At 46.3% G+C, this 15,160-nt stretch overlaps 1 pseudogene; it reads right to left on the minus strand.

Moving 5' to 3' along the window:
• LOC139573677 (protein PTHB1-like) overlaps window positions 1–15,160 on the minus strand; it is a 177,960-nt pseudogene that overhangs the window by 151,183 nt on the left and 11,617 nt on the right.

A 15,160-nucleotide genomic window follows, 5' to 3' on the forward strand; every position in this document is an offset into this window, starting at 1 on the left:
CCTGGTTTGATTCCAGGCTGTATCACACCCGGCAGTGATTGGGAGTCCCATAGGGCGGCGCACAATTGGCCCAGCGTCGTCCGGGTTAGGCCGTTATTGTAAATAAGAATTTGTTCTTAACTGGCTTCCCTAGTTAAATAAAGGTGTCTTGTGCACCATGAAAAAATATATAATTGCGACTGCTCGACTAAAGAAATCTCGGTTGACCAACAGCCTATCGACCAAACAATCAACTAAATAGGATCAGCTCTACCAAAATGATACAATACATTATTTACCATGAATTTCTATTGAGTATAAAACAATATAAAACAAAACCAAAACTAACTGCAAATCCATTTGTAGAATCACAAGCTTGATTGCGTACTAGGAATATGGGACCAAATACATGTATGTTAAAGTTTCTAACTTTGGATTTACTGGGCTATGACCCATACGTTTCTATCTTCTCTGCTCAGCTGTTCCTCTCGTCAGGTCAGAGTAGATCCACCCAGAGGAGAGGTATGGTATGAAACAGGAACATTATAGTCGGGGGGCTGAAGAGGAAAAAGCTGAAAGATTCTACAGCAGTCGGAGGCCCTCCGAATTCTCAGACCCCCACAGTTGATTCCATCTGACCCCCACCCCACCACTACCCCCTGAACTCACCTAACCCTACACTCTATCAGAGGGTGAGAGGAGAGAGAAAATAGGCAAAACTATCGTTATCGTTACTGAAACCAGGGGTTAAGGAGAGGACCGGTGTCTGTGGTCCGGTGACAGCCTGTTAGTCCTCCCCGTGGCATCAGCAGTGGACTCGTCATGTACTACATGGCTGTATGAATTATTAAAAACACACACACACACACAGCATCATTTTTCATCACTGTTTGTGTTGTAAATAATTGTTGTAAATTGCGGTGTGATTATGGCCATTACGCTGCGATGACATTTAGTACTACAGTCCACCACTCCCTTATCTGTTTTGATTGGCCAGCTGTAAGACATTGTGAAATAATTTCCTCTCAGGGATTTGGGTGGATTTCTCATGGTGATAACCATGACAACTGGTGATCATTAATAATAACACACTAATAACAACAAACCTGGCATATGGGCTTCATAGAGTGTGTGTACGCGAGTATGCCTGTGGGTGAGACAGGGTAGCACTCAGCGGAGTGAGAGAGAGAATGAAGGCTACACGTATGTCCTATGTAGAATGTGTTCTGCAAGGTTGCGTGGAGGATGAGTGTGTAACTGTGTGTGCTATGCAAATGTGTGTGTTTGTCCTGGGAGGACCCAGAGAGAGGCTCATCTAGTTGGTGCTGAAAGAAGGGCTCTTTAGAATGGAGCCAACAGAGCAGAGCTACAGAGAGACACACAGGGACACTCATCCATGGAGCACAGGAATGGAGCTCCATCTGAGTGCTTCCACCCCTCCCTTTCCATTTAGAGTCCCACTCTCCTCCTTCCATCCCCAGGTAAAGGCCTACAGGGGTATCTGTTACCTTATCAGATCAGTGGAATCTGAGCACACACTGTGTGTTTAAGTGTATCGGCGTAAAATTACCATCAACTTTGGGGTCCATTTCAGATAAGTCAATTGAAGAGATGAGTGGGAATTCATGAATGGAAAAACGACTAACTTCTTCTTTTGTTAAATGTGGGGTTTGGCATTTGAATTTTATTTCCTAAATTGACAGAATGGAAATGTTCCAATCCTGGTAACCGTACACAACCACCTAATTCATGGCAACACCAACACACCAAACACAGCAGCAGCGGGTACCATGGTAACGGGGGGGGCGTACTCACGGGAAGTTAGCGAGCCTGACAGCCACGGGGGAACAGGAGAGCTGGGCGGCCCACTTCAACGTCACATCCTGGTACACCAGCAGCATGTTGTTATGGTTACCGACCAGGGTGTTGGTGGTGCCTTCAGACACTGGGAAGAGATGGAGGGGTCAGAGGTTAGATACAGTCACAGGAGACGCATGAAACCTAATGAAAAGTGCTTTATAAATACAGTCCTTTCATCCATCAGTCATCAATGGGATGTCGATTTACTCTGAGTTGCTTTGGCAGGCAAGAAGCCAGTCCATAAATGACGACAAACCTTAAATGAATATTTAACCATTTAGAAAGCAAAAAAGATCTCAAAAGTCATTACAAATGAATTAAACAAGGCCTAGTTCTGGGGTGAGGATGTGTCTTTGAGGTAGAAGATTAATTTGTGAGAACACACATGGTTAAACCCCGGGTTGACCTGAAATGGTCTAGCATGAAAACGCCTTTTGGTTTGGCCACACACACACACAAGCATTTAGCGTGACTGCCACCGCGGGAGATCTGAGAGGCACACGCAACACACGCCTAGCCAACCTCATTGGGATAGAGGGCAGGGGCGGGTAAGGCCAAAATGACAGACACAGTTTATATATGACTCCCTCCATCCAGTACATATAGCACATTAGTTTTTTCTCCTCTTTTGCTCCCCCTGGTTCGTTCTCTTCTGCCACTGTGGCCAGGCACTTTATTAATAGCAGTGTATCAGACAGACATGTGGCAATGGTTTCCCTGAACACACCTTACCCTGAGGTGTATGTGTGTGTGTGTGTTTATGTGTGTGTGTGTGTGTGTGTGTACACTAATTATAAGTGATTATTATCAATGCTGGTGTTAAGTGGCTGTATTATCACTAGAGGGAAAAACAGAGGATGAGAGAGAGAGGGGGCAAAAAAACGAGGGAGAGAGAGAAAAGGAGAATGCGAGCCAAAAAAGGCAGCTGCATAGCGGAGGGCCAGAGGGGGAAACCTGTGAAATATTGAGAGCGGGCCGGTAAACCGCTAAAGTTCCAGCCAAAACAATGTGAAAGTCAGCAGCCCGGAAAGTTCCTCTCTCTGTATTGAAAACCAAACCGCAGCAGATTACAATAGCGGGAAGCAATTTGCCATACTATCCGGGTGGCTGGTGAAAACACAACCAGAGAAAACTATCGAGGACTGTGATCGATGTCACCTGGGATCTTGGCCTTTACAGAGGAACAATGCAAATGGAATGGGAATAGTGTGGTGTAAGACTATGTGTCTGTGTGTATACCAGAGGGAACGGTGCTCACAGGTCAAACACACCTCTATGAGGAATAGCAGGTGCCTCTGGTAATAAAAAATAAAAAAATTCAATCTCTCTCAAACACTCTGCTCCTTCTCTTCCTCCTCCATCCCTCTCTCATTGCTTTCCTCCCTCCTTTCTCTCACTTATTTCCCTCCCCTCTCTCTCCCTCCCCCTTTCTCTCCTGCTATCCTTCCCTTGCCATCCCTCTCTCCATGTATATACAGGTAACTGCCAAAATAAAGGAAACACTTGAGTAAAGGAGGGATACAAAGTATATTGAAAGCAGGCGCTTCAACACAGGTGTGGTTCCTGAGTTAATTAAGAGATGAACATCCCATCATGCTTAGGGCCATGTATAAAAAAATTCCAGTTGCCCATTATTTTGGCTACCATGGCTAGAAGAGATCTCAGTGACTTTGAAAGAGGGGTCTTAAAGGAGCATAGGGATTTTAAAGGGTGTGTATATCTCTCAGTCACCAGATCTCAACCCAACTGAACACTTATGGGAGATTCTGGAGCGCCACTTGAGACTGCGTTTTCCACCACCATCCACAAAACACCAAATGATGGAATTTCTTGTGGAAGAATGGTGTCGCATCCCTCCAACAGAGTTCCAGACACTTGTAGAATCTATACCAAGGTGCATTCAAGCGGTTCTGTTCGGCTCATGGTGGCCCCAACGCCCTATTAATACACTTATGTTAGTGTTTCCTTTATTTTGGCAGTTACCCGTAATTAAACTCAGCGGGAGAGAGGTGTGTTGGCTGGAACCCATTAGTGGGCCCTGCGATAGTGGGATTAACATGGAACACGCAGACCCCTGATCCACAGGGCATTCCGCCAGTAGAACATGCTGTGTGTGTGCATGTGCGTGTGCTTATGCAGGTGACGGTGCTGTGTGTTGCATGTTCGAGGTGCTACATATGCTAAATATGGATCCGATTAGAGCGTGCCTTGCTCTGTGACATGTCCTACTTCCTCTGGTTGGAGTGGTATGTTGGGAGTCAGTCAGGACAGACAGATGCACTGTGTAGAGCTGTACTCCGGTCCCTCATTAAACCCAACCCAGGAGCCGAGAGACTTCCTATCAGATGAACCTGAGCTCACAGACACTCATTCTGCTACCGACACGCACACTGGACAGGCATGGGGAATGTCTTATCACCACTAGAAATATTTGTTAGACCAGTATCCACATGGCAGACCTAAAACAAAGACTGGATAGAAGAGTCAGCAATAATATTCATCAATTATATGGAGGATGGATATCTGCTATGTCCTACAATATGCCCAACAATATGTCCTACAAATAATGTGTCTGATATCAAGCAGTAAATAAGCTAATGATATCAAGCAGTAAAGCAGTATGTTATGTGAGGAAGCAGCTAGGGCTGTACCATTACCTGAGGAGTAGGGGAGGAAGCACTAGGGCTCTACCATTACCTGAGGAGTACGGGAGGAAGCACTAGGGCTCTACCATTACCTGAGGAGTAGGGGAGGAATCAGCTGGGGTTGTACTCCAGTTTCTTCATGAAGCGGATATGTCCGTTGTCTTTGAGACAGTATACATCCCTCTCGCCGCAAACAAAGATGGAGAACGGAGAGAAGGAGGGGACACTGAGGTCCAAGGCCTGCTCCCCCAGGACCAGGGTCCAGTCAACCTGAGGGGGAAACACACACAGGGTTACACACACACACACACTCTTCTCTTCTCACCGTCAGTCTCTTCCCTGCAGTTTTGCTATGCTGCTCAGCATCCTGTCTGGTCTCTGCGTCCGTGGCCACCGCCAGCGTCTCATACCTGGGTTAGGAACACTTCAGTTTAGACACACAACATTCTCAGTGGTAACACTTCAGTTTAGATACACAACGTTCTCAGTGGTAACACTTCAGTTTAGATACACAACGTTCTCAGTGGTAACACTTCAGTTTAGATACACAATGTTCTCACTCTTTGCTAGGTAAAGCGCCACCTTATCTCAGCTCACTGGTCACCATAACAACACCCACCCGTAGCACACGCTCCAGCAGGTATATCTCACTGGTCATCCCCAAAGCCAACACCTCCTTTGGCCGTCTTTCCTTCCAGTTCTCTGCTGCCAATGACTGGAACGAATTGCAAAAAAAAAAAATATATATATATATATATATATATATTTAAATTAAAAATCGCTGAAGCTGGAGACTTATATTTCCCTCACTAACTTTAAACATCAGCTATCTGACTTTCTTTTTTCTATTGTGTTTTTGACTGTATGCTTGTTTATTCCATGTGTAACTGTGTTGTTGTTTGTGTCACACTGCTTTGCTTTATCTTGGCCAGGTTGCAGTTGTAAATGACAACTTGTTCTCAACTAGCCTACCTGGTTAAATAAAGGTGAAATAAAAAATATATAAATATATATTTTTTTAAAGTGGTAACACTTCAGTTTAGATACACAATGTTCTCAGTGGTAACACTTCAGAAACACTTCAGCTGGACCCTCTGTCAGAAGCCCCACTGTCATAACAGACACCCAACTGTGTTATGACAACTAAAGTTTGTGCCACAAACCATTATTCAGGTACGCTAGTTAGCTAGCATCATGCTTTTACGTTCTCAAACAATGGCTTTATTAATAGCAGTATCATGACACTGATCTGGAGTCTGTCTACAGTAGTCTAGCAGTATGGCATTAAAACAATCTGATTTCCAGTAAAAAGCTGGAACTGGCTATAGTAGCTACAGACATCTCACACACACTCAGTCACCTGGCCCCTCGGGAGGGAGCAGGAAAAGCTGCTAAGAATCAGATAATTATATGAAGAGAAATCAGAACCTGCTAAGCCTTGATGTTTATGGAGCTGGAAACGACAGGAGACTATTTGCTCTGTCAGGGAGAAAGTATTTTTCTCTCTCACTCTCTGAGAAAAGAATGAAGGGATGAACATGTCCAAAGACAACAGCAAGCAGTGCCAATGGGAAGGTGGAGGAAGAGGAACCGGGACCTATTTTGCCGTTACTAGTTGCAGAGGGATTCAAATAGAGTACACTCCTGACAAATGCACATCGAATAAGTGCACTTTGGTTTGCATTCATACAATACTTTTGATCAGCTATAAGAAATCTGAAGGCCTCAATCCTAAATGGATGGGAGAGTTTGGCACCATCTAGACAAGGCCTTTTAAGGGCAGAGTACTATGATCAGGTATGTTGGTGAATGAGCTAGTGTGAATGAGACCTAACACATAGAAACACAAAGAGTGTGTGTGTGGCGTGTGCGTGAGCGATGGTAGAGTGCAAAGCTTGAAGAAATTATTCACCAGCATGCACACCGGTTATAAATGGTGAGCACACACACATTCAGAGTTCCACAGCTCAGGCCAGCCCAGCGGAGCAGGGAGGGTGTGTGTGTGTGTGTGTGTGTGTGTGTGTTTACATGAGTATAAATATGTGCATAATATGCATGCACGGTTGTGTGTATGAAATGTATGATCATGTGTGCACATGAACATACGGCCAACACACATCCCACGAGCCTCACCTTTAACCAGTTCACCCCACACAAACCCAGTCAACCTCTTCAGGTTGGATAGAGTCTCTCCGTGTCTCAGACAGCCCAGAGAGACACAGAGTTGAGTGTGTGAAGCTAGTATATGGACGATAGATGAAGTGCGGGGATGTGTGTGTGTGTGTGTGTGTGTGTGTGTGTGTGTGTGTGTGTGTGTGTGTGTGTGTGTGTGTGTGTGTGTGTGTGTGTCACAGCAGCCAGCGTGGGACGTCTACAGCCAGAGGAAACAGCCTAGTCATTTATATGAAAGAGGATATCTATCCAATACTGCCCTGATACACAAACACAAAATCACATTCATTAACCCTCAAGCGGAGAGAAAATCAACATTACTGGCTAAACAAACCGAGGGAGCGGAACAGTTCTCTAGCTGACTGATATTATGCAGTACATGACACTCAGAGCAAGGCTATTTCCAACTAACATGCAGGATTTTCATTACCAAAATGTAGCTCTCTTCGTATCTACAGTTTATGACCTTTGATTCTAGATTTGATCAGAAAGTGGGATTCTAGCCACAGAGACCAAGTCTAGACACAGCCAAGTGTTAACTGGGGACAGAGCGCTTCATCCTGGGCAGAATTATTTTTATTAGAATTCATATATACAGTCTGAGAATTGAAGAGAGGGAGGAGGGGAAGGTGGGAAACGGGGGGGGTCAGCGTTTCCGCAGTGATATCTCGTCTGGGGAAGCTCTTGATATCGGAGAAATCTGGGATAACAAACAGCTGGAAGGCCGGGTTTCACACACCGAAACACACACACACACACACACACACACTCTTCGGCCTTTCCCCAATTTATGTCCGGTTTTAGCAGGAGCGTTAAAAAGGAAAATCCCAGCGTGTATTTGTAGAGGAAGGTAACTGTGATTATTGTGGAGGAGCGATGATCGGCCAAAGTAGAGGAAAATAAAGACAGGGCTTACATGGGGAGCTGTGGCGATCAATGAGTGGAAATTTCATTAGGATGTGAAAATGTTAACTTAGCACCGGGAATAACCAGAATCAGCTGTGGCAATAGGGCCCGATACACCCAATCTGCCATCTGCAGTATCCTCTATTTACACACACACCACACACACACACACACACACACACACACACACTTGCATGGACACACAGATGGAGACACACAGATGGTGGCACACACATGCAGAGACAAGCACACACACACACAGAACACTCTCCCCTATTATTTCAAGATGGTGCAGTGGTTTGTGGCGTTAGGAGGACTAGAAAATGGCCTCCCGTCTGCTGCACCACAGATGTATTTAAAGATCTAGTGCGGAGTAGCAGGCAGGCAGACAGCCTTCAGAGGCAAAGAGTACACTTCTTCACTCACTCACTTTTTCATTCACTTACTTTCCCCTGAGGAGGGTGTGTACATGTGTGCGTGCATTGCAGAACATGCGTGTGTTTTACACGTATGTGTATGTTTTGCAGGGTGTGTGTGTGTGTGTGTGTGTGTGTGTGCGTGTGCGTGTGTTTTTTGCAGAGTGTGTACCTGTAGCTCTCCACCTGTCGTGCTGAGGACACAGTGAGGAAGGTGTCAGTGCGGGAGGAGTAACACAAGATGACCAGGCAGGAGGGAAACGGCCAAATGCGAAACTCTCCTGCTCAAAGAACATCAGCATGCCGTCCATGGACTGGATACACAGAGAGTGGTGGTCTGAGGCTAGAGAATAAAAGACAAACGTTACATGAGCATTGAATAAAGGTTAATTCAACACATATGCTTAGGACATTAACACATGACAACCTGGTGGAATCATACTGGCATCACAGGAGAGTACACACAATGACAGAACATAGACATGATTACTGCCGGACTAAATTACTTGTAGAATGGTATACGTTCTGTGGAGAAATTTATGCTGCCTACAGTTCTGCTTGACTTGTTGGGGCGGCTCTGCTATGTTGTGGTGGTGGGTTAGCTGCTCTGCTATGTTGTGGTGGTGGGTTAGCTGCTCTGCTATGTTGTGTTGTAGTAGTGGGTTAGCTGCTCTGCTATGTTGTGTTGTAGTGGTGGGTTAGCTGCTCTGCTATGTTGTATTGTAGTAGTGGGTTAGCTGCTCTGCTATGTTGTATTGTAGTAGTGGGTTAGCTGCTCTGCTATGTTGTATTGTAGTAGTGGGTTAGCTGCTCTGCTATGTTGTAGTAGTGGGTTAGCTGCTCTGCTATGTTGTAGTAGTGGGTTAGCTGCTCTGCTATGTTGTAGTGGTGGGTTAGCTGCTCTGCTATGTTGTAGTGGTGGGTTAGCTGTTCTGCTATGTTGTGTTGTAGTGGTGGGTTAGCTGCTCTGCTATGTTGTATTGTAGTAGTGGGTTAGCTGCTCTGCTATGTTGTATTGTAGTGGTGGGTTAGCTGCTCTGCTATGTTGTAGTGGTGGGTTAGCCGCTCTACTATGTTGTAGTGGTGGGTTAGCCGCTCTACTATGTTGTAGTAGTGGGTTAGCTGCTCTGCTATGTTGTAGTGGTGGGTTAGCTGTTCTGCTATGTTGTGTTGTAGTGGTGGGTTAGCTGCTCTGCTATGTTGTAGTAGTGGGTTAGCTGCTCTGCTATGTTGTAGTAGTGGGTTAGCTGCTCTGCTATGTTGTAGTAGTGGGTTAGCTGTTCTGCTATGTTGTGTTGTAGTAGTGGGTTAGCTGCTCTGCTATGTTGTAGTAGTGGGTTAGCTGCTCTGCTATGTTGTGTTGTAGTGGTGGGTTAGCTGCTCTGCCATGTTGTGTTGTAGTGGTGGGTTAGCTGCTCTGCCATGTTGTGTTGTAGTAGTGGGTTAGCTGCTCTGCTATGTTGTAGTAGTGGGTTAGCTGCTCTGCTATGTTGTGTTGTAGTGGTGGGTTAGCTGCTCTGCTATGTTGTAGTAGTGGGTTAGCTGCTCTGCTATGTTGTAGTAGTGGGTTAGCTGCTCTGCTATGTTGTAGTAGTGGGTTAGCTGTTCTGCTATGTTGTGTTGTAGTAGTGGGTTAGCTGCTCTGCTATGTTGTAGTAGTGGGTTAGCTGCTCTGCTATGTTGTAGTGGTGGGTTAGCTGCTCTGCTATGTTGTGTTGTAGTGGTGGGTTAGCTGCTCTGCTATGTTGTAGTAGTGGGTTAGCTGCTCTACTATGTTGTAGTAGTGGGTTAGCTGCTCTGCTATGTTGTGTTGTAGTAGTGGGTTAGCTGTTCTGCTATGTTGTGTTGTAGTAGTGGGTTAGCTGCTCTGCTATGTTGTCGTAGTGGGTTAGCTGCTCTGCTATGTTGTAGTGGTGGGTTAGCTGCTCTGCTATGTTGTTGTAGTGGGTTAGCTGCTCTGCTATGTTGTAGTGGTGGGTTAGCTGCTCTGCTATGTTGTAGTTGTGTGTTAGCTGCTCTGCTATGTTGTAGTAGTGGGTTAGCTGCTCTGCTATGTTGTGTTGTAGTGGTGGGTTAGCTGCTCTGCTATGTTGTGTTGTAGTGGTGGGTTAGCTGCTCTGCTATGTTGTGTTGTAGTGGTGGGTTAGCTGCTCTGCTATGTTGTGTTGTAGTAGTGGGTTAGCTGCTCTGCTATGTTGTGTTGTAGTAGTGGGTTAGCTGCTCTGCTATGTTGTAGTAGTGGGTTAGCTGCTCTGCTATGTTGTAGTGGTGGGTTAGCTGCTCTGCTGTGTTGTGTTGTAGTTGTGTGTTAGCTGCTCTGCTATGTTGTGTTGTAGTGGTGGGTTAGCTGCTCTGCCATGTTGTGTTGTAGTGGTGGGTTAGTTGCTCTGCCATGTTGTGTTGTAGTAGTGGGTTAGCTGCTCTGCTATGTTGTAGTGGTGGGTTAGCTGCTCTGCTATGTTGTGTTGTAGTGGTGGGTTAGCTGCTCTGCTATGTTGTGTTGTAGTGGTGGGTTAGCTGCTCTGCTATGTTGTGTTGTAGTGGTGGGTTAGCTGCTCTGCTATGTTGTGTTGTAGTGGTGGGTTAGCTGCTCTGCTATGTTGTGTTGTAGTGGTGAGTTAGCTGCTCTGCTATGTTGTGTTGTAGTGGTGGGTTAGCTGTTCTGCTATGTTGTGTTGTAGTGGTGGGTTAGCTGCTCTGCTATGTTGTGTTGTAGTGGTGGGTTAGCTGCTCTGCTATGTTGTGTTGTAGTGGTGGGTTAGCTGCTCTGCTATGTTGTGTTGTAGTAGTGGGTTAGCTGCTCTGCTATGTTGTGTTGTAGTGGTGGGTTAGCTGCTCTGCTATGTTGTGTTGTAGTAGTGGGTTAGCTGCTCTGCTATGTTGTGTTGTAGTAGTGGGTTAGCTGCTCTGCTATGTTGTGTTGTAGTAGTGGGTTAGCTGCTCTGCTATGTTGTGTTGTAGTGGTGGGTTAGCTGCTCTGCTATGTTGTGTTGTAGTGGTGGGTTAGCTGCTCTGCTATGTTGTGTTGTAGTAGTGGGTTAGCTGCTCTGCTATGTTGTGTTGTAGTGGTGGGTTAGCTGCTCTGCTATGTTGTGTTGTAGTAGTGGGTTAGCTGCTCTGCTATGTTGTGTTGTAGTAGTGGGTTAGCTGCTCTGCTATGTTGTGTTGTAGTGGTGGGTTAGCTGCTCTGCTATGTTGTATTGTAGTAGTGGGTTAGCTGCTCTGCTATGTTGTAGTAGTGGGTTAGCTGCTCTGCTATGTTACATTTACATTACATTACATTTAAGTCATTTAGCAGACACTCTTATCCAGAGCGACTTACAGGTTGGTGCATTCACCTTATGATATCCAGTGGAACAACCACTTTACAATAGTGCATCTAACTCTTTTAAGGGGGGGGGGGGTTAGAAGGATTACTTCATCCTATCCTAGGTATTCCTTAAAGAGGTGGGGTTTCAGGTGTTTCCGGAAGGTGGTGATTGACTCCGCTGACCTGGCGTCGTGGGGGAGTTTGTTCCACCATTGGGGTGCCAGAGCAGCGAACAGATCAGAGCCTGAAGGTACGTAGGTGCCGTTCCCCTCACAGCTCCGTAGGCAAGCACCATGGTCTTGTAGCGGATGCGAGCTTCAACTGGAAGCCAGTGGAGAGAGCGGAGGAGCGGGGTGACGTGAGAGAACTTGGGAAGGTTGAACACCAGACGGGCTGCGGCGTTCTGGATGAGTTGTAGGGGTTTAATGGCACAGGCAGGGAGCCCAGCCAACAGCGAGTTGCAGTAATCCAGACGGGAGATGTTGTGTTGTAGTAGTGGGTTAGCTGCTCTGCTATGTTGTGTTGTAGTGGTGGGTTAGCTGCTCTGCTCATTTGTCTCCTGCTGAATCTGATATGTCCATTAACACCTCTCGACCTGAGCAGGCCTGTTCACAGCAGCCTTACACAGCTTTAGGTCTGCGTTTGTGTGTGGAGTGCTTGTAATGGCCCACTGAGTTTTATGGCAGAGAAAATCTGAGATGGCTGAGTACACACACACACACACACACAAAGAGCCATAACAGAGTGGCTGTGAGAGCAGAGAACTATAATTAGGCCTCTACACGCTATTAAAAATCACACACATCAACGAGGGGTCAGGGAGTACCACCTGCAGAGCAGATCCACACGTGTTTATTATTGTGTATGTGTGTGTGTGCTTCACCAGCTATTCTGGTCATCCCCCTTTGGTGAACTGGGCTCAGGGAGGGAGGTCAGTAAAACACTGAAGGACAAGGCCACTCACACAATTACCTCGCCCTGTGTGTGTGAGTGTATGCACACATATGGTGCGTGTGCATGTATGTGTGTGTCTTCTCTCACGCTTGTGAGTGGGTCTACGCCCATACTAAATATATCAAAAACCGCTCTTCTAGCTCTATAAAACATTATTCCAGCACGTCTACCCTTAGCAGAGACATACAGAGGAAACCAGCCCATACTAATAGCATTAATAGAACATGCTGTTACACAGGTTGAGCCCAAGGACAAAGCACAGAGGCTGGCAGGACAGAGCAGAGCAGTGCAGTGGTTCTTTGGGCCTGGGTTCTGGGTGGAGTGTGGGCCAGATGCTGCTTAGAATGGCCTACGCTGTTTGTGAGTGTGTGTGGCCCGATTCTGACCCAAACCCAGCCTAGCCATTAGGGCGGTATTACTACAACACCGCTATTACAGCGCCTACAGTCATTCCATGGTCAGGAACTATTATGGGTGCTCACATTTAGAGCAAGGTCCTACACACACTCATTTCAGATGAATACACTCACTCAGATGACAAGTGTGTACCGTGGTGTGTAGGAGCTGATTCCACAGGCTGTGCTGCTCCCTGGTGGTGGTGTGTGGTAGTGTAACCCTGGAGCAGGATCCTCTTGTCCTCTTATTTATAGGAACCTCATTGTAATCCACTCTCTCTCTCTCTCTCCCTACAATGACAGGAGAGGGACACGACTATACTGAGAGTGTGTGTGTGTGTGAGAGAGAGAGAGAGACTCAGAGAGTAAGAAAGAGAAGGAGAGAAATGGAAAGGGAGGAGGGACAGAGAGAAAAAAGATGGCGCCGGAGGGTAGGGCTAACGTCTTATTGGCTCTTCACCAACCGTGCTATTTTGTTAGTTTTTTCGCATTGTTCGTACATAAATGTTTTGTACATAAAGCTGCTGCTACCGTCTCTTATGACCGAAAAGAGCTTCTGGACATCAGAACTGGGATTACTCACCTCAAATTGGACTAGGAGTTTTTCTTCAATGAGTCGGACGTGAGGGAAATACTACGGACAACCGACCAGGCCTAGATCCCCGTGATTTGCTGGAAAAGGAAACGTAGGTTTCGCGGAAAGAGATCAGGGTGCCTTGTGAGGATCAGGTGACGAGTGGCTAATCTGCCCTTGCCTTCCGTTCTGCTAGCTAACGTTCAATCGCTGGAAAATAAATGGGACGAACTGAAAGCACGTATATCCTACCAACGGGACATTAAAACCTGTAATATCTTATGTTTTACCGAGTCGTGGCTGAACGACGACATTAAGATCATACAGCTGGCGGGTTATACACTCCATCAGCAGGACAGAACAGCAGCCTCTGGTAAGACACGGGGCGAGGGCCTATGCATATTTGTAAACGATAGCTGGTGCACGATATCTAAAGAAGTCTCAGGGTTTTGCTCGCCTGAGGTAGAGTATCTCATGATAAGCTATCTGTATTTTTCTTCATACCGCCACAGACCAAGGCTGGCACTAAAACCGCACTCAATGAGCTGTATTCCGCCATAAACAAACAGGAAAACGCTCATCCAGAGGCAGCGCTCCTAGTGGCCGGGGACTTTAATGCAGGGAAACTTAAATTAGTTTTACCTCATTTCTATCAGCATGTTAAATGCGCAACCTGAGGTGGAAAAAATCTAGACCACCTTCACTCAACACACAGAGACGCGTACAAAGCTCTCCCTCGGCCTCCATTTGGCAAATCTTACCATAACTCTATCCTCCTGATTCCTGCTTACAAGCAAAAAATTAAAGCAGGAAGCACCAGTGACCACTATATGAAAGTGGTCAGATGAAGCAGATGCTAAACTACAGGACTGTTTTGCTAGCACAGAACAGAAAATGTTCCGGGATTCTTCCGATGGCATTGAGGAGTACACCACATCAGTCACTGGCTTTATCAATAAGTGCATCGAGGACGTCGTCTCCACAGTGACTGTACGTACATACCCCAACCAGAAGCCATGGATTACAGGCAACATCCGCACTGAGCTAAAGGGTAGAGCTGCCGCTTTCAAGGAGAGGGAATCTAACCCGGAAGCTTATAAGAAATCCTGCTATGCCCTCCGATGAACCATCAAACAGGCAAAGCGTCAATACAGGACTAAGATTGAATTGTACTACACCGGCTACGACGCTCATCGGATGTGGCAGGGCTTGCAAACTATTACAGACTACAAAGGGAAGCACAGCCGAGAGCTGCCCAGTGACACGAGCTAAATAACTTCTATACTCGCTTCGAGGCAAGTGACACTGAAACATGCATCATCAGCTGTTCCAGACGACTGTGTGATCATCCTCTCCGCAGCTGATGTGAGTAAGACCTTTAAACAGGTCAACATTCACACGGCCGCTGGGCCAGGCGGATTACCGGGACGTGTACTCCGAGCATGCGCTGACCAACTGGCAAGTGTCTTCACTGACATTTTCAACCTCTCCCTGTCTGAGTGTGTAATACCAACATGTTTCAAGCAGACCACCATAGTCCCTGTGCCCAAAAACACTAAGGTAACCTGCATAATGACTACCGACCCGTAGCACTCACGTCTGTAGCCATGAAATGCTTTGAAAGGCTGGTCATGGCTCACATCAACACCATTATCCCAGAAACCCTAGACCCGCTCCAATTTGCATACCGCACAAACAGATCCACAGATGATGCAATCTCTATTGCACTCCACACTGCGCTCTCTCACCTGGACAAAAGGAACACCTACAGTGGGGAGAACAAGTATTTGATACACTGCCGATTTTGCAGGTTTTCCTACTTACAAAGCATGTAGAGGTCTGCAATTTTTATCATAGGTACACTTCAACTGTGAGAGACGGAATCTAAAACAAAAATCCAGAAAATCACATTGTATGATTTTTAAGTACATGCTTTGTAAGTAGGAAAA

Source organism: Salvelinus alpinus, chromosome 4 (genome assembly GCF_045679555.1).
Source record: "Salvelinus alpinus chromosome 4, SLU_Salpinus.1, whole genome shotgun sequence".
NCBI classification, from domain to species: Eukaryota; Metazoa; Chordata; class Actinopteri; order Salmoniformes; family Salmonidae; genus Salvelinus; species Salvelinus alpinus.